Consider the following 16,428-nt stretch of genomic DNA (forward strand, 5'->3'; position numbering starts at 1 on the left):
GGCTAATTTAACAAGTTAAGAACCAAACAAGCCTCAGTAGTTGAAGGGAAATGGCATAGTCAAGAGCACAGGTGGACTGGCTGGAACAGCATTTGGCTTTATATCAAAAAAAGTCAGCTACACCCTTGGAGGAATTATTATCCTCAATTCCACTGCATTCATGAAGCAATACTGCTAGCTACATGGGGTTCTTGATTTACAGATATTCTCCTAAATTTCTAGGCTTGATTTACTGAGGGCTCAACTAAAGTAAAACATTATGGTGTCTACTGAGCCACTACTGATGTTCAGTCTTAGTTCCAGCTACTTAAAAACAAAAGTGAATGTGGTTACTCCATTCAGTGGACAGAACTCAAGGTAATCTTAATATCTGTGACCAACATGACCCTTAATGAATCTTTTTTACATTTTGGGCTGCTGCCAATGTCCCAGGTATCTGGTCTACCACTTAGAAGATTACCGACTGGTAGATGAAAAACTTTGGCCACCCATTTGTGACCTTTAAGTCAAAACTACCATGTTATACTTTCCAAGAAACCTATAGTCTGACAATAGTTTGCTTTTTGTCATAAAAGTCATCCAAAAATGAGCTGGTGATCATGGTATTTGATTCACATTCATGTCCTTAAGTATCTTTAGGCTGCTGGCATCATTGAGAAGTAGAATGTATTTTTAAAAAATCATCTAAAAATTATTTCTGACTCTACCTATCTTATCTCTTCCTGGTCCATATCTTTTAGTAAGATAATTTGGTTGCAGAATATAGTATTGGGACAGAAAGATTCCCTTACTCTATTCTAGGTTCTTTGGTCTGGTAATTATTTCTAGCTATCTATATATCTATGTCTATATCTATATCTATATCTATATCTATATTTTAAGATTTTATTTATTTATTCATGAGAGACACACAGAGAGAGGCAGAGATATAGGCAGAGAGAGAAGCAGGCTCTCTGCGGGGAGCCTGATGCAGGACTCAATCCCAGGACCCCGGGATCATGACCTGAGCCAAAGGCAGGCGTTCAACCGCTGAGCTGCCCAGGTGTCCCAGTCTAGTAATTATACTGAAAAAAAAAAAAACAGATTAACAGGAGAAAAACAAATTTAATTTCATACATGTGATAGACTAATAAAATTATGAGACCATAAGGCAGTCGGGCAATTGAGCCTTCCATAACACCCTGAGGGGTCTGGGGACACAAAGGGGAGGAAGGCCATTTGCAAGAAGGTAAGAAGAGATGTTTGGGAAACAAAGGTTGCCCTGTTGTGCAGGTAAGTTTCTCATGTAAAAATGTATCTCTAGCAATATCTCTCTTCCTTGTACAGCCCTCCCCCTCCCTTTCCAATGTAAATTTAGGCAGTTGGGGAGAGGTAAAAAGCTTTTCCTGAATCTGGTAGGTTTAGATTGGTTTTAGTTCAAAATAATCCCCATGCCAAAGTGACATATTTTAGGGTGGTAACTTCTGCTCTCTTTCAGTGGCCATTCCAGAATAGGTTGATCTATTGGCTTCCTCCTGGGTTATAGTCAGAGAAAAGGGAAGAGAAAATTTATAAAACTATTTGGAAAATTCAGGATTCTTCCCTGACCATTCTTGGCATTATGTGTCTTTTTCTCCTACCAATAATCTCAGGTAGGCCTGACTGATACACCTTCTGGGTGGTAGCCTGGCTAAAATGAATGCTAGGAGATGCAAGGATAATTCTGGTTCAGCTACCTGGATTCTAGCAACATGGATACCTGTACATGCATTCATCAGGGACCTCTACATCACCCCCCCCCCCCCCCGGAGAACATGGGGCAAGGCGATAAGGCATCTGTTGAAGGCCACATTCTGTTTGCTGTATTATAAGTAATAAAGTAACTTGCCTCTGAAGAAAAATCATCTTTAGCTAAAACAGAAGTATGTATGGAAGGCTGGTTATGGGAAGGTGAGCCAGAAAAGCTAGGTAAACAATGATAAGGTTTGTTAGGCAGAGTTAAGTTGGGCCTTCTCCATTGATAGATTCTCTTTTGATTTAGAGTCATTCTTCTCTTCCTGGTACTGAAAGAGAGAAACCCTTATAAATGGAGATTTCCTTTGTAAATGTAAATTTCCCTCACAAAGGGTAAATTCTACTCTATTTTCAGAGCTTCTTTCATATCTGCTATTTCTCAAAATAAGCAGCTAAAAATAATCCTGTGCCAAAGAGACATAATTAGGGTAGCATATTCTGGGCTCCTACAATCATATTTTGGGGTGGCATATTCTGGTCTTCTATAATATAAATACTTATAGTCACCCCCAAGTGATTTTTATATACATGAGGCGATTGGACTCAGTGATAGTTAAAAGAATTGAAAACAGGGTATTTAGAAAAGTGGTGGAATCACCTTCATTGCTAGATTTAATTATTGGGAGACATTCCAAAAACTAATCTCTACTGCTTAGAATTCTAGGTTTGGGTTAATTGACCCCTGAGGCTGTTCCAGTGCTAATTCTTTAGTATTATATTGCACATACCAAGGGAGTAAATCACTTTTATATGGATGTGGATGGATCATAAAGCAATAAATATGTTAATGCTCTGGAGATGAATCCAGAGCTTTCAAGTGCTCAGGTTGCTTTTGGACCTCAGTGGGAGCTGTTCACCCATGGTGCATGAACCAAACATTTCCAATTGCCAGTTGCCTCATTCCACAGCAAAGCTGACTTCTGGAGAAGATTTAATTTACTTATTTTAGAACCAGTTATATTCATGGCCAGGAAGGACCTTTCTTGAGACTTTTTCTTTCTTGTAGCTTTATTCACAACTGTTTCATATATAGGGAGTTTTACTATCTTAAAAAAAAAAGTATCCAAGGAAGATTTTCACTATAGCTGTAATACTTTGTAAGAATTTTTTTCTCCTACACCAAGTCTTAAGTCCTTATGCTGCAGTTTAAAGTATTTTTATATTGTTTCCTTCACAATAGAGGTTGTATCTTCCTCAATTTCTTTCAGAAGTGTTCTATAGTTTAGGGTATAGATCCTTTACCTCTTTGGTTAGGTTTATTCCTAGGTATCTTATGCTTTTGGGTGCATTGTAAATGGGATTGACTCCTTAATTTTTCTTTCTTCAGTCTCATTGTTAGTGCATAGAAATGCCACTGACTTCTGGGCATTGATTTTGTATCCTGCCACACTGCCAAATTGCTGTATGAGTTCTAGCAATCTTGGGGTGGAGGCTTTTGGGTTTTCTATGTAGAGTATCATGTCATCGGCGAAGAGGGAGAGTTTGACTTCTTCTTTGCCAATTTGAATGCCTTTAATGTCTTTTTGTTGTCTGATTGCTGAGGTTAGGACTTCTAGTACTATGTTGAATAGCAGTGGTGAGAGTGGACATCTCTGTCTTGTTCCTGATCTTAGGGGAAATAGCTGGGGGCATGACAATGCCAGATTTTAGTTTGTACTACAAATCTGTGGTCATCAAAACAGTGTGGTACTGGCACAAAAACAGACACATAGATCAATGGAAAAGAATGGAGAATCCAGAAGTGGACCCTCAACTTTATGGTCAACTAATATTCGACAAAGCAAGAAAGACTATCCACTGGAAGAAAGACAGTCTCTTCAATAAATGGTGCTGGGAAAATTGGACATCAACATGCAGAAGAATGAAACTAGACCACTCTCTTTCACCATACACAAAGATAAACTCAAAATGGATGAAAGATCTAAATGTGAGACAAGATTCCATGAAAATCCTAGAGGAGAACACAGGCAACACCCTTTTTGAACTCAGCCACAGTAACTTCTTGCAAGATACATCCACGAAGGCAAAAGAAACAAAAGCAAAAATGAACTATTGGGACTTCATCAAGATAAGAAGCTTTTGCACAGCAAAGGATACAGTCAACAAAACTAAAAGACAACCTACAGAATGGGAGAAGATATTTGCAAATGACCTATCAGATAAAGGGCTAGTTTCCAAGACCTATAAAGAACTTCTTAAACTCAACACCAAAGAAACAAACAATCCAATCATGAAATGGGCAAAAGACATGAAGAGAAATCTCACAGAGGAAGACATGGACATGGCCAACATGCACATGAGAAAATGCTCTGCATCACTTGCCATCAGGGAAATACAAATCAAAGCCACAATGAGATACCACCTCACACCAGTGAGAATGGGGAAAATTAATAAGGCAGGAAACCACAAATGTTGGAGAGGATGCAGAGAAAAGGGAACCCTCTTACACTTTTGGTGGGAATGTGAACTGGTGCAGCCACTCTGGAAAACTGTGTGGAGGTTCCTCAAAGAGTAAAAAATAGACCTGCCCTACGACCCAGCAATTGCCCTGCTGGGGATATACCCCAAAGATACAGATGCAATGAAACTCCGGGACACCTGCGCCCCGATGTTTCTAGCAGCAATGTCCACAAGCACCAAACTGTGGAAGGAGCCTCGGTGTCCATCGAAAGATGAATGGATAAAGAAGATGTGGTTTATGTATACAATGGAATATTACTCAGCCATTAGAAACGACAAATACCCACCATTTGCTTCAACATGGATGGAACTGGAGGGTATTATGCTGAGTGAAGTAAGTCAATCGGAGAAGGACAAACATTACATGGTCTCATTCATTTGGGGAATATAAGTAATAGTGAAAGGGAATAGAAGGGAAGGGAGAAGAAATGTGTCGGAAATATCAGAAAGGGAGACAGAACATGAAGACTCCTAACTCTGGGAAACGAACTAGGGGTAGTGGAAGGGGAGGAGGGCAGGGGGTGGGGGTGAATGGGTGTCAGGCACTGAGGGGGGCACTTAACGGGATGAGCACTGGGTGTTATTCTGTATGTTGGCAAATTGAACACCAATAAAAAATAAATTTATTATTTAAAAAACATTCTTGAAAACAAAAAAAAATAGAGGTTGTAGGCTAAATCACTGGAATCTGATCAATAATAAATTGAGGCATATTCAAATTTTAAGAATGTATTTGAGCAGATACCAGTTTGAATCAGGCAGTACCAAACAAGAAGTGGTTAGAAGTGCTCCACTGAAGGGAGCTGGGGACATTTTTTTAAAAGAGAAAAGGCAGAAACAAAGTGAAATCATTGATTGGCTATAGCTTAAGACCAAGTTAGCTATTTGTGATTTGTTCTCTTTAGATTTCAATTTTTATAACTTTGAGGCATTTACAGGCTTAGATTTTGTTTTGCTTATGTAGGTGCCAATAGAGCCACCTTAGTCTAATGGCCTCCTTGTATCATTAATTTAACAAATCTGCTATATGTTGGTTTATTATTTTCACATCCAGTTGTTTATGACAAAAATGAGATTATTTTTAAAAGTTCAGATATAAGAAAGAAGTAAGTCATGGTTCAGAATGTCATCATCTCATCTGTTGTCACTGATAAGAACTCAGTAGCTCAGCTGCTGAGGCCCCCCCCCCCCGGGGGAGGTCATCAATAAAAACATATGAAAATACATAAATTAATAAATATGAAGAAGCAACTATGGCAAGGAGACATTGTGACTATAAATACGAAGAGTTTGTGAAGACTAGCTGAGAGTCTGGGAGAGGTTATACTTTGGTGATCTAAACTAGCTCCTGCTGCAGTAAAGATTTTTGTAGCAGTGGTCGCTTGAAAAATATCCCCTCGCCCATCAATACCAGCACCATAGGTCCCTAGCAACATGCTCTAGCTACAGGGGACTTTTACTTTTGCTCTTAGAGCTGGCCATCAACTATCTAAATTAGAGTTGGCTAAGCCATCTCTCCCAAGTACCAGCTTGTATAAAGGTATATGTAAGGTCCCTCTTAGGCAACAGCTTGAGCAATGGAATGTACAAAGGGTCCACAGCCTCCCCCTGGCTGAATCCAAACAGGTCCATCAGGCGACCCACCTCAAAGCATCCATAGGCCCTAACTGGCCAATGGGCTACTTACAACCAGGCACAGTTGCCAAAAAAGGGAAAATGCCATTCTTCACCATATCTCCCCATCTTCCTTCTTTAAAAACAGTCCCTACCCACTACCTCCTGGCAAACAGCCTATCCTCCACTGTTCTACTTGCCGCTCTCTTGCGGTGTATTCAATAAACTTCTACCTCTTTTGTTCTGCCTCAGGTGAATTCTTTCTCCACCCAAGCTGCTGGCCTCCACCATATCATCATCCCACGTTTGGGGGCCCCCATCCCATTGGGAGAGACACCACATTTATTTTTTTAAAGATTTTTATTTATTTATTTGACACACAAAGAGCACAAGCAGGGAGAGCAACAGGAAGAGGGAGAGGGAGAAGCAGACTCCCCACTGTGCTGGGAGCTCTATGTGGGGCTCCATCCCAGGACCCAGGGATCATGACCTGAGCTGAAGGCAGACACTTAACCAACTGAGCCATGTAGGTACCCCAGGCTACCACATTTAGCCATCACAGTATACCTCCACTAACTTTGGGCTTTATTCCTTTCATCTCCCCTCCCCTGGAACAGTAGTGTAGCCAGGGCTCAGGTGTGCAAGAGCACCTGGCTCCAGGTCTCCCAGATAGACCAGGTTCGGCCACTCACCAGTGACAAAATCCAAAGGCAGAGAAATGGGTGGTGGTGAAATAAAAAAGGATTTATTTCAGTGAGGCCAACACCAGGGAGATAGCAGACTAGCATCTCAAAAGATTGTCTCCAAAGTCCCAAAAATATTTCCAGATTTATAAGGAAAATGTGGGGCAAAGGTGGGTGGGTCCATGCAGGTGGGCAATAAAGGTCAAATTGATCTCTGTTTTGGAATCAATCATCTCCTTATTTGAGGGGGTAGTTTCAGGTCCTATCAGGGAATAATTTACCCTCAGGATCTTACGCCTGAGCCAAGAGACAGCTGGAAAGAAGAACCAACTAGAAAGTTTCAGGTCAAAGTGGAGGCAGCCAAAGTCCTCTATCATTGGTTTGGAGTGTGTTATTTCTTTACTGGCTTATTAAGAAACATTTTCCTGTATGCTATTGGCTTGTGAAATTCCCACAGTGAACCTGTGTTAAATAAATTGCTGACAAAGACAGATTCAGTCCCTGAGAATAATTTTGCCTTCCAACACAAAGCAAAATTTGTTTTGTTACACAAATAAGGAAGCCAAGGTCCAGGGGGTTACCTCAGGGCATTACTCTAGGTCACCCAGTTAACAGAATTGAAAAGGTTGTAGTTAGACTCTTTAGCTCTTCACTTTCTCCGGCTTTGAGCTGTCACTATAGAATCTTGTTAGGCCTCGTGGCTTTGCCCTTCAATGTACCGTGTCCACATTAGCATATGATTCTACACAAATTTGGTCTTTTCATCTAAGATTTTACCTTTTCTGTCTCCAATCAGTTAATTTAGATAGATGAAACTACAAATATTTCAGGGAGTGCTTAAGAGGATGATTCAAGTGACCTTGGATGTGGGGTACCTTCCACTTGATGAAAACTTGGAGTGGCAGCAGGAAAACAAAACAAAACCCAACCCTCTTTGAGTTGGATTTAACTTATTCTTTGTGTTTTTCAGAGATAACCCTGTTTGATCTCTCACATTTATAAAAGAATTCTTAGATAAAATAGAAAGGTCTTTGTCAAAAACTTCTTGGCTTTGACTCACCCTACAGAGTTCCCGCTTTGTCAGCTATGGACGTTGGATGGCTTGGAAACGGAGGAGCTCTGATGAAGACTGCAGTATATTTTGGTAATATGAGTCAGAGCAAATTCAAATAGTCACTGTCTGTTATAATCTTCCTTATCAGACGATGATGATTTGGAGGAATGCTGCTGTTAGTTGTGCCCTCTTAAAATGTACCAGCCCTGGACTGCGATTGTTGAAAGTGGGTTTGATCCCTGGAGACCATGCTAATGGAGAAACACCACAGATTCTAGAGGAGGAAGACAGGTAGGTCCCCTTCCTCCATAAAATCTGTCTGTAAAATCTTCACCCTCTCATTTCAGGGGAAGAAGTATCATTTCTCCAGGCCCAAATGTACACTTGACTTAGATTTTTTTGTGTCAGTACTTCTCTCCTGTTCTGGAATCTTTCTTCATCAATACCTCTGTTCTCTTGCATACTTAATGTCCTTTTCTTGCATGGCTTATTACTCTAAGCTTGCAAACTTTTTATATTGATCTGCATGAGAATAGTGAAGGAGAGTAGAATATGCCACCCCAAAATATGCCACTTCGACATAAAGATTGTCTTGAGCTGGTTATTTTTAAGCAAGAGCAGACATAGGAGGAGCTCTGAAAACCCAATGGAAGTTATCCTTTTGTAAGAGAAACTTATAAAAGAAATTTTTAAAAGATTTTATTTTATTATTTATTCATGAGAGACACAGAGATGGGGGGCAGACAGAGACACAGGCAGAGGGAGAAGCAGGCTCTATACAGGGAGCCTGATGTGGAACTCAATTCAGGGACTCCAGGATCATGCCCTGGGCCAAAGGCAGGCATTAAACCGCTGAGCCACACAGGGATCCCCAAAGGAAATTTTCATTATTGAGGATGTTTCCCTCTCTGTACCAGGAAGAGAAGGACGACTGGTTCTCTAGAAACTCATCAGTAAAGGGACACAATGACTCAAATCTGTGTAACAATCAAATCCTCCTTTACTTTTCCTGATAACCTCCCATGACTGGCTCCCCAAGCATCATCTTCTTTTGTCTTTAGTGGAGATGGATTCAAGGTGGTGGCTTAGTCCATTTCAGAAAGTTACTCAGTTTTCTTGGGTATCTGCCATGTATCACAGGAGGTATACATGTCATTAACCTTCTGCTTGTCTTTCTCCTGTCAATCTATCTTTTTTTTGTGGGTGTCTGAGCCAAGGACCTTAGAAGGGTAGAGGGGAAATTATTTTTTCTTCCCCTTCTCTAAAGGAAAGAAAGTCTCCTTGATTCTGATATCTCGTTGTAAGGATAGATACAAATTAAACATAAGAGGCTTAATTCTCCCTGTTAAAAATAGAGGAAGAGACTCCCTCCCTCCCCTTTCATTTCAGAATTTCTTTCTCTATCCTTTTCAAATATGTATAAATTTTTATATTGACTAAATAATCTGCTCTCCAATCTCACAACTCAAAGACCTGGGAGCCCTTTCTTTTGAGATGTAACATCAGGGGAAATAGCACCTCATTACTGTGTGAGGGTAAGACCCCTAACTTCAGTGGGCGCTTGGCTCCAATTTGTAAAACTGCCATCTGTCATTTAGACATGAGAAGTTCATTTTCTTACTGGATAAAGCTGATCAAATAATATAGATGGTCTTCCCAATTTCCACGATGAAGTTAGGATGAATTATGTGTACCAGAAGGTGCTGTCAAGTATTCATACTTAAGGACTATATTGTTTATTTTGAAACATGTCCATAATGGATTTCATTTGTTTAGCTATATGAACAGGTGAAATTTCTTTCTGTATCTGGGATCTCACTGCAGATTGCCTGAGATGTGCAACACATCCTGGTTCAACACCTATTCAATGATACAACCGTTTTCTGTCTCTACTACCTCTGCAGAGAGGATTTCTAGGTTGGGAGGTTTTGTTTCTTTGAATTATATTCCTTCAACACTCCTAACTTGTCTAGCTTAATTCCCTTCTTTTTAGCAGCACATTGCTTTAAGGCATCATCTACACTGTTTCTACTTCGTCTTGGCCCACTTACTCATTAGCCAGTGGTTCCCTCGCTGTGCTACACATTGGAATCACCTGGGGAATCTTTAAAAACTACTAATACCAGACATCCTAATTTCACTGGTATTTGCATATCAAGGATTTGCACATCAAGACTTCTAAAAGGCTTCCAGTTGTTTCTAATATGCAACCAAATTTGGAGACTGCTGGCTTCTGCTTACATTGATTGAAACTCTATCTCTAAGTTAAAAAGTACATGAATCTAGGGTCAAATAGAACTGAGATTAAACTTTTGCTCTACTCTTTCCCTTCAGCAAGAAAGTTAACAACTGAGCCTGACAAAAACTCTCTCCTTGACCAAACTTTTTTTTTTCTTGACCAAACTTTAGATAGGCTCCTCTGAGCCCTCTTTTTGATTAGGCCTTGTCTTTGACCTGCTTCATCCATTTGTAGCAAGAATCCTGCTAAGTCCATCTAGCAAGAACTCCCCACACTTGATATCTTATTAGTCTTGATATCTGATCAAATTCCTCATTCCCACCCTTGATATCTGATCACTTTGACCAGCCTTCAGCAGTAATCTCCTTAAGTTGATTTAGCATCCCCCTACCCTTTTTCTTTTTAAGATTTTATTTATTTATTCAGAGAGACACATAGAGGCAGAGACAGGCAGAGGGAGAAGCAGGCTCCCTGCAGGGAGCCTTTGTAGGACTTGATCCCAGAACCCTGGGATCAAAACCTGAGCCTGAGCCAAAGGCAGATGCTCAACCACTGAGCCACCCAAGTGCCCCAGCATCCCCCTACCCTTGATGCTTCCTTTACTCACCACACACCTGCAGCTATAAATTTTCACTTGTCCTTTATTCAGCATTGAGCCCAGTACTACACTGATGTCTCTTTTCCCCTTTTGCAGTAGTTCCTGAATAAAATCTGTTTTACCCCTTTAACTACTGTTAGGCTCTGATTTTCATCAATAAGCCTCAGTTTCCTCAATCTGCAAAATAGAAATGAAATAAGAAAACCTCTTCTTACAGAATTGTAGTAAGGATAAAATGATACCATTCATGTGAAGCACTTAGTATTCAATAAATATGACTTATAATAATAATAGTTAATATCTCCAATATTCTTCTTTTTCCCAGTTTCTTCAAGCTCTCTAAGCCCTTTATTATTGCTTATCATCTTTGCCTTGAAATTCTCTCCTCTGGCTTCTGTTTAATTGTATTCTGCCTCTTCTATTATTTTGTTAATTTTCCCTTATTCTACTTCCCTTTTCCCATATCCTAAGTGTAAGAGGGACAGGAGCAAGTGGCTTTTGCTCTCCACCTTTCTTCCTACCTACCCTTTATTTTATTTTATTTTATTTTATTTCATTTTATTTTATTTAAGATTTTATTCATTTATTCATGAGAGAGAGAGAGAGAGAGAGAGAGGCAGAGACACAGGCAGAGGGAGAAGCAGGCTCCATACAAGGAGCCCGATGTGGGAGTCAATCCCGGGACTCCAGGATCATGCCCTGGGCTGAAGGCAGGTGCCAAACCGCTGAGCCACCCAGGGATGCCCCTACCTACCCTTTATAGTCTCATCCAGTGCTTAAGGACTGCAAGTCTACTTTCTGTGCAAATGCACCCCACAGTGGAGAACAGAATCTGGCATCCAATAGCCAGTGAGTAAACTTTTGTGGAAGGTATGGATTGTGTATTTTTGACTCTCACCTCTCCCCAGTTTCACAAAGACCTGCTGAGTTAGATACCTCTATCTGGATGTTCTGTTCCATGTCTACACTTTCAGGTTTTGTCCTTTTGTGTTTCTTACTTCTTTTAATAGTACAAACACTTCTCAGCTGCACAGGTTGACAAAATTGAAATCATCTTTGACTCTTCATACCCTCTTGCATGTATAGCTAATCATCTGGAGGTTTGGTCAGATTCTAACTCCAGGTAATTTGTAGGAAATGACCTAATAACTAATATTGTGGCATTTAGTTTCCTGGAAGCCAACTATTAAAGAAATTATCCCTCTCGCCCTGTCTTTTAAACCAATACTTGTAAAGGTTTGAAAAAAGACCAGAAAAATGGTTTTTAATTTGCCATGACTGTCAATTTGTACTGTAGGCACAGATGCGGGAAAGAGGAGGATTTTGCAAACCTAATTTGAATAGGCAAATTACATTTTTGCTATGAAACACTGCAGGTTTCAGTAAGTTTGTAGGAGAATGTTAAAAGGCAAAATTTGGTTTATTTAGCAATTGGACAAAGATATTAAGGGAAGATACAGCAATATCTACCAAGAACAAAAAGGTGTACTACTTTTTATTGGAACATTTTTAGTGACACCATGGTAACTCCTGCCTGTGAATAGAGTTATTCAGTTTCAAGGAAAAAAGGTCAAAGTCAAATCATTGTTAGGAGACTGGTATACAATTCAATACAAATGTGTTGAGCACATTTGCGGTTATTTGGTGGTTTTATACTGTTCAGAGTCGGGCCACTGTGTAGCACCTCTTCAGTGAGCACTTTTCTCATTGAACACTTTGGTGCTCCTTGGAGTTGTACTATGATAGGAATCCTGAATGAGAAGACTGTATAGATCTCAAGTCAACAGCCTTCCTTAAGAAACTAGAAAAAGGAGAGGAAAATATAACTCTAACACAAGCAGAAAGAAGGAAATAATAAACACAAGTGTATAAATTAATGGGAATTATCACAGAAACACAACAGAGACACTTAATTTTAAAAAAAAGCTGGTCCTTCAATGAAAAAACAATAAGATTGGCAAATTTCTAGCAGTAATGACAAAAAAGGAAAAAAGAAACGCAGATTGCTAACATTAGGGATGAACAGAAGATTTAACTACAGACCCTGCAGGCACTAAAAAGGGTGTATGTAAATGCTATGAACAACTCTCTACACATACATTCGATTAGAAAAAATGGGCCAATCCTTTAAAAATTATAAACTACTTCAGTTCACTGAATATGAAATAGATAATTTGAAGTTCTATAGCTATTAAAGGAGTTGATTTTGTAATTGAAAAACTGCCAAAATGATATCAGTAATCCCAGATGATTTGACTGGAGAATTCTATCAAAGGAGAAATTAACACCAATGGTGCAGTCTCTTCCAGGAGATAGAAAAGGAAGGACCACTTTCCAACTCATTTTATGAGGACTCTATTAACATAGCGCCAACTTGAAAAAAACTGGGCAAAAAGGAAACTACAAAGTCCTTCTTAAATATGGATGCAAAAATCTTTAATATTAGCAAGTATAAATCAACTATATACAAAAAGAATTTTATAACATGACAAAATATATATTCCATGAATGAAAAGCTATATCAATATTAAAAAAATATTCAATGTAATACACTATATTAACAGGCTAAAGAACAGTCACATGAACATGCCAATCAATGAAGAAAAAGCATTAAAAAATTCATTTTGGGAGTGCCTGGGTGGCTCAGTAGGTTAAGCATCTGACTCTTGGTTTCAGCTCAGGTCATGGTGTCATGGCTGTGGAATCAAGCCCTGCTTCAGGCTCTGTGCTCAACATGGAGTCTACTTGAGATTGTCTCTCCCTCTCCCTCCTGCTCTGTCTCTCTCTCTCTCTCTCTCAAATAAATAAATAAAATCTTCTTTAAAAATTTCATTTTTTATGACAAAAAACTCTCAGAAAAATAGAAATACAGGGAAACTTCCTAAACTTGAAAAAATAGCATCCATAAAGAAGCTGCAGCTAACATTATACTTCATTATAAAACATAGAATGTTTTCCCCTAAGATGGGACACAAAGTGATGGTGTTTGCTGTCATTGCTCTTACTTAAAATACTTTGAAAGTCAGTGCAATAAAGCAAGAAAAGAAAAGGCATGCCTTTCAAAGAGGAAGAAATAAAACTGTCCCTATTTTCAGATGAAAAGATTGCCTATGTAAAAATTCCCAAAGAGTCTACAAAAAACCCTCCTGGAACTAATAAGTGAAGTCAGCAAGGTTATAAGATATGCAAAAATATACAAATATCAGTTTTATTTCTATATAAGAACAATGAACACATAGACATCAAAATATATAATAATATAATATAATAGCATTTTAAATCATTCAAAAAGAAAGGTGAATTATTTCAGAATAAACCAGTAAAACATGTAGAGACATAAAAACTACAGAGTACTGATTAGAGAAATCAAAGAATATCTGAATAAACAGAAAGACAAGTCATGTTCAAGAATTGGAAGATCAACATAATAAAGATGTTAATTTTCCCCAAATTTATATACAAGTTTAACTCAATTCTTATTAAAATCCCAGAATTTTTTTTTTTTTTTATAGATGGGAATGTGAAATGATACAGCTCTTCTGGAGCAGTTTGACAGTTTCTTAGGAAACTATATATGCAACTACCATATGAACTAATAATTGCAGACCTAGACATTTAACCTAAAGAAATAAAAATTCACTTTCCTGGGATCCCTGGGTGGCGCAGCGGTTTGGCGCCTGCCTTTGGCTCAGGGCGCGATCCTGGAGACTCGGGATCGAATCCCACGTCGGGCTCCCGGTGCATGGAGCCTGCTTGTCCCTCTGCCTGTGTCTCTGCCTCTCTCTCTCTCTGTGACTATCGTAAATAAATAATTTAAAAAAAATTTAAAAAATTTACTTTCCCACAAAAAACCTGTACATGAAGATTTATAGTAGGAGTTAACTAAAAATAACCCAGATTTCCTTCAACAGATGAATGGTTAAAGAAACTGTGTTTATGCAACTTTTATAAGAATTTTATAGTATGTTTGTTTTCTACTAAATTTGTTTATGTTTGAATTGTTTAATAACATTAATATAAAGCTTAATTCATATTAAATTTATAAATTATTACAAACCTATGGTATTAATTAGAAAAAACAACTGTGATACATCCATACCATGGAATATTTCCTAGCAATAAAATGAACAAATTATTGATATATGCCACAGCCTGGATGAATCTTCAGGGATTCATGTTGAATGCAAGAAACCAATCTGAAATGTTACATACTGAATGATTTCGTTCATATGAAATTCTGGCAAAGACAAACTATAGAGATAGTAAACAGATAAGTGGTTTGGGAAGATAAGAGAATGGTTGAATAGGCTTAGCATAGGCCATATTTTAAGGCAATGTGCAAATTTTGTATGGTACTGTAATTGTGAATACATGACAGACACAATTCATTTGTCAAAATCGAGAGAACTTTATAGCACAGAGAGTGAACATTAGTATATGCAAATTTAAAAATCCTTTCGGGGGGCACGTGGCTGGTTCAGTCAGTGGAGTGTGTAACTCTTGATCTTGGGGTTGTGAGTTCAAGACCCATGTTGGGCATAGAGCTTACTTTTTTAAAAAGATTTTATTTATTTATTCATGAGAGACACAGAGAGGCAGAGACACAGGCAGAGGGAGAAGGAGGCTCCCTGTGGGAAGCCCCATTTGGGACTTGATCCCAGGACCCCAGGATCACGACCTGAGCCAAAGGCAGATCCTCAATCACTGAGCCACCGAGGTGCCCGCATAGAGCTTACTTAAAAAGAAAAGTCATTTAGGAAGTTCGATTCCCAGAATGAAATGCAGACTGTGACAAAATAATCTTACTGTATTACATTGGTACAAAAGAATCTCACTGGAGGGTGTGAGGGAAAATAAGTGCTGACCTAAGTAATTTTAGAATTGAATGAAGACTGTAAGACTAAAGGCAAAAGAAACTGTATGCAAGAATCATAATCTAGTTGATAATGTTGCTCCCACAGAAGTAGGTGTTAACAATTTTGAAACCGTTATACGAGTATATCCAAGGATTGGATCATTGAGTACATGGTTGGCACAAGTCAAGAACGAGGCTCCCATGGTTGGAGTAAGAGTTTATAGACAAGCAAGCAAGGGAAGAAGACTAGAATGATTTATGGTGTCCTGGGGTAGAGTCCATCCTTATATAACTAAGTGATTTAATTAATAAATAAATGGAGGAAAAGAAACAAATCCCCATGAAGAAGAATTCCAATTTATGTAGATATATTACCTGCAAGAGGATAGAGTAACTCTCCACTTGTTAAGGGTACACTATGCATAGTGGCTTTCTACCAATATGGGAAGGGCAGGGGGAGGAGAGTAACTTTATAGTGGAAACACTAACAGTACATCAAGCTGGGTGATCAAAATTAGTATCAACAGTGATATCATATCGATGCTATATATCCTTGACATGGTATGATGAAAACGGCACGTTGCTTCTGTGGTCTTCCTCCCCCAAACCTACAATGCAGTCCAATCTAGGGAAAAACATTGGACAAATCATAGTTAATGGGCACTCTATAAAATACCTGACCAGTACTTCTCAAAACTGTCAAGGTCATAAAAAGGAAAATCTGAGAAAGTATAATAGCTAAGGAGACATGACAATTGCGTGTCATCTTGGACAGAAATTCTGGAACAGAAGAAGAGAACATTAGGTACAAATGAAGCACATCTAAAGTATGGACTTAAAGGTGGATTGATACACTATTAATAGTGCAGCGCTAATGCTTCATTAATTATGGTAAATAATCTAAGATGTTAATAATAATAGGAGCAACTGGATGTAAGATATTGGAACTCTCTATACTATCTTCACAACTATTTTTTATAAATCTAAAACCATGCTAAAACTTCATTTAAAAGTGTTAAAGAGGGATCCCTGGGTGGCGCAGCGGTTTGGCGCCTGCCTTTGGCCCAGGGCTCGATCCTGGAGACCCGGGATCGAATCCCACATCAGGCTCCCGGTGCATGGAGCCTGCTTCTCCCTCTGCCTGTGTCTCTG

This window comes from Vulpes vulpes, chromosome X (genome assembly GCF_048418805.1).
Source record: "Vulpes vulpes isolate BD-2025 chromosome X, VulVul3, whole genome shotgun sequence".
Classification (NCBI taxonomy): domain Eukaryota; kingdom Metazoa; phylum Chordata; class Mammalia; order Carnivora; family Canidae; genus Vulpes; species Vulpes vulpes.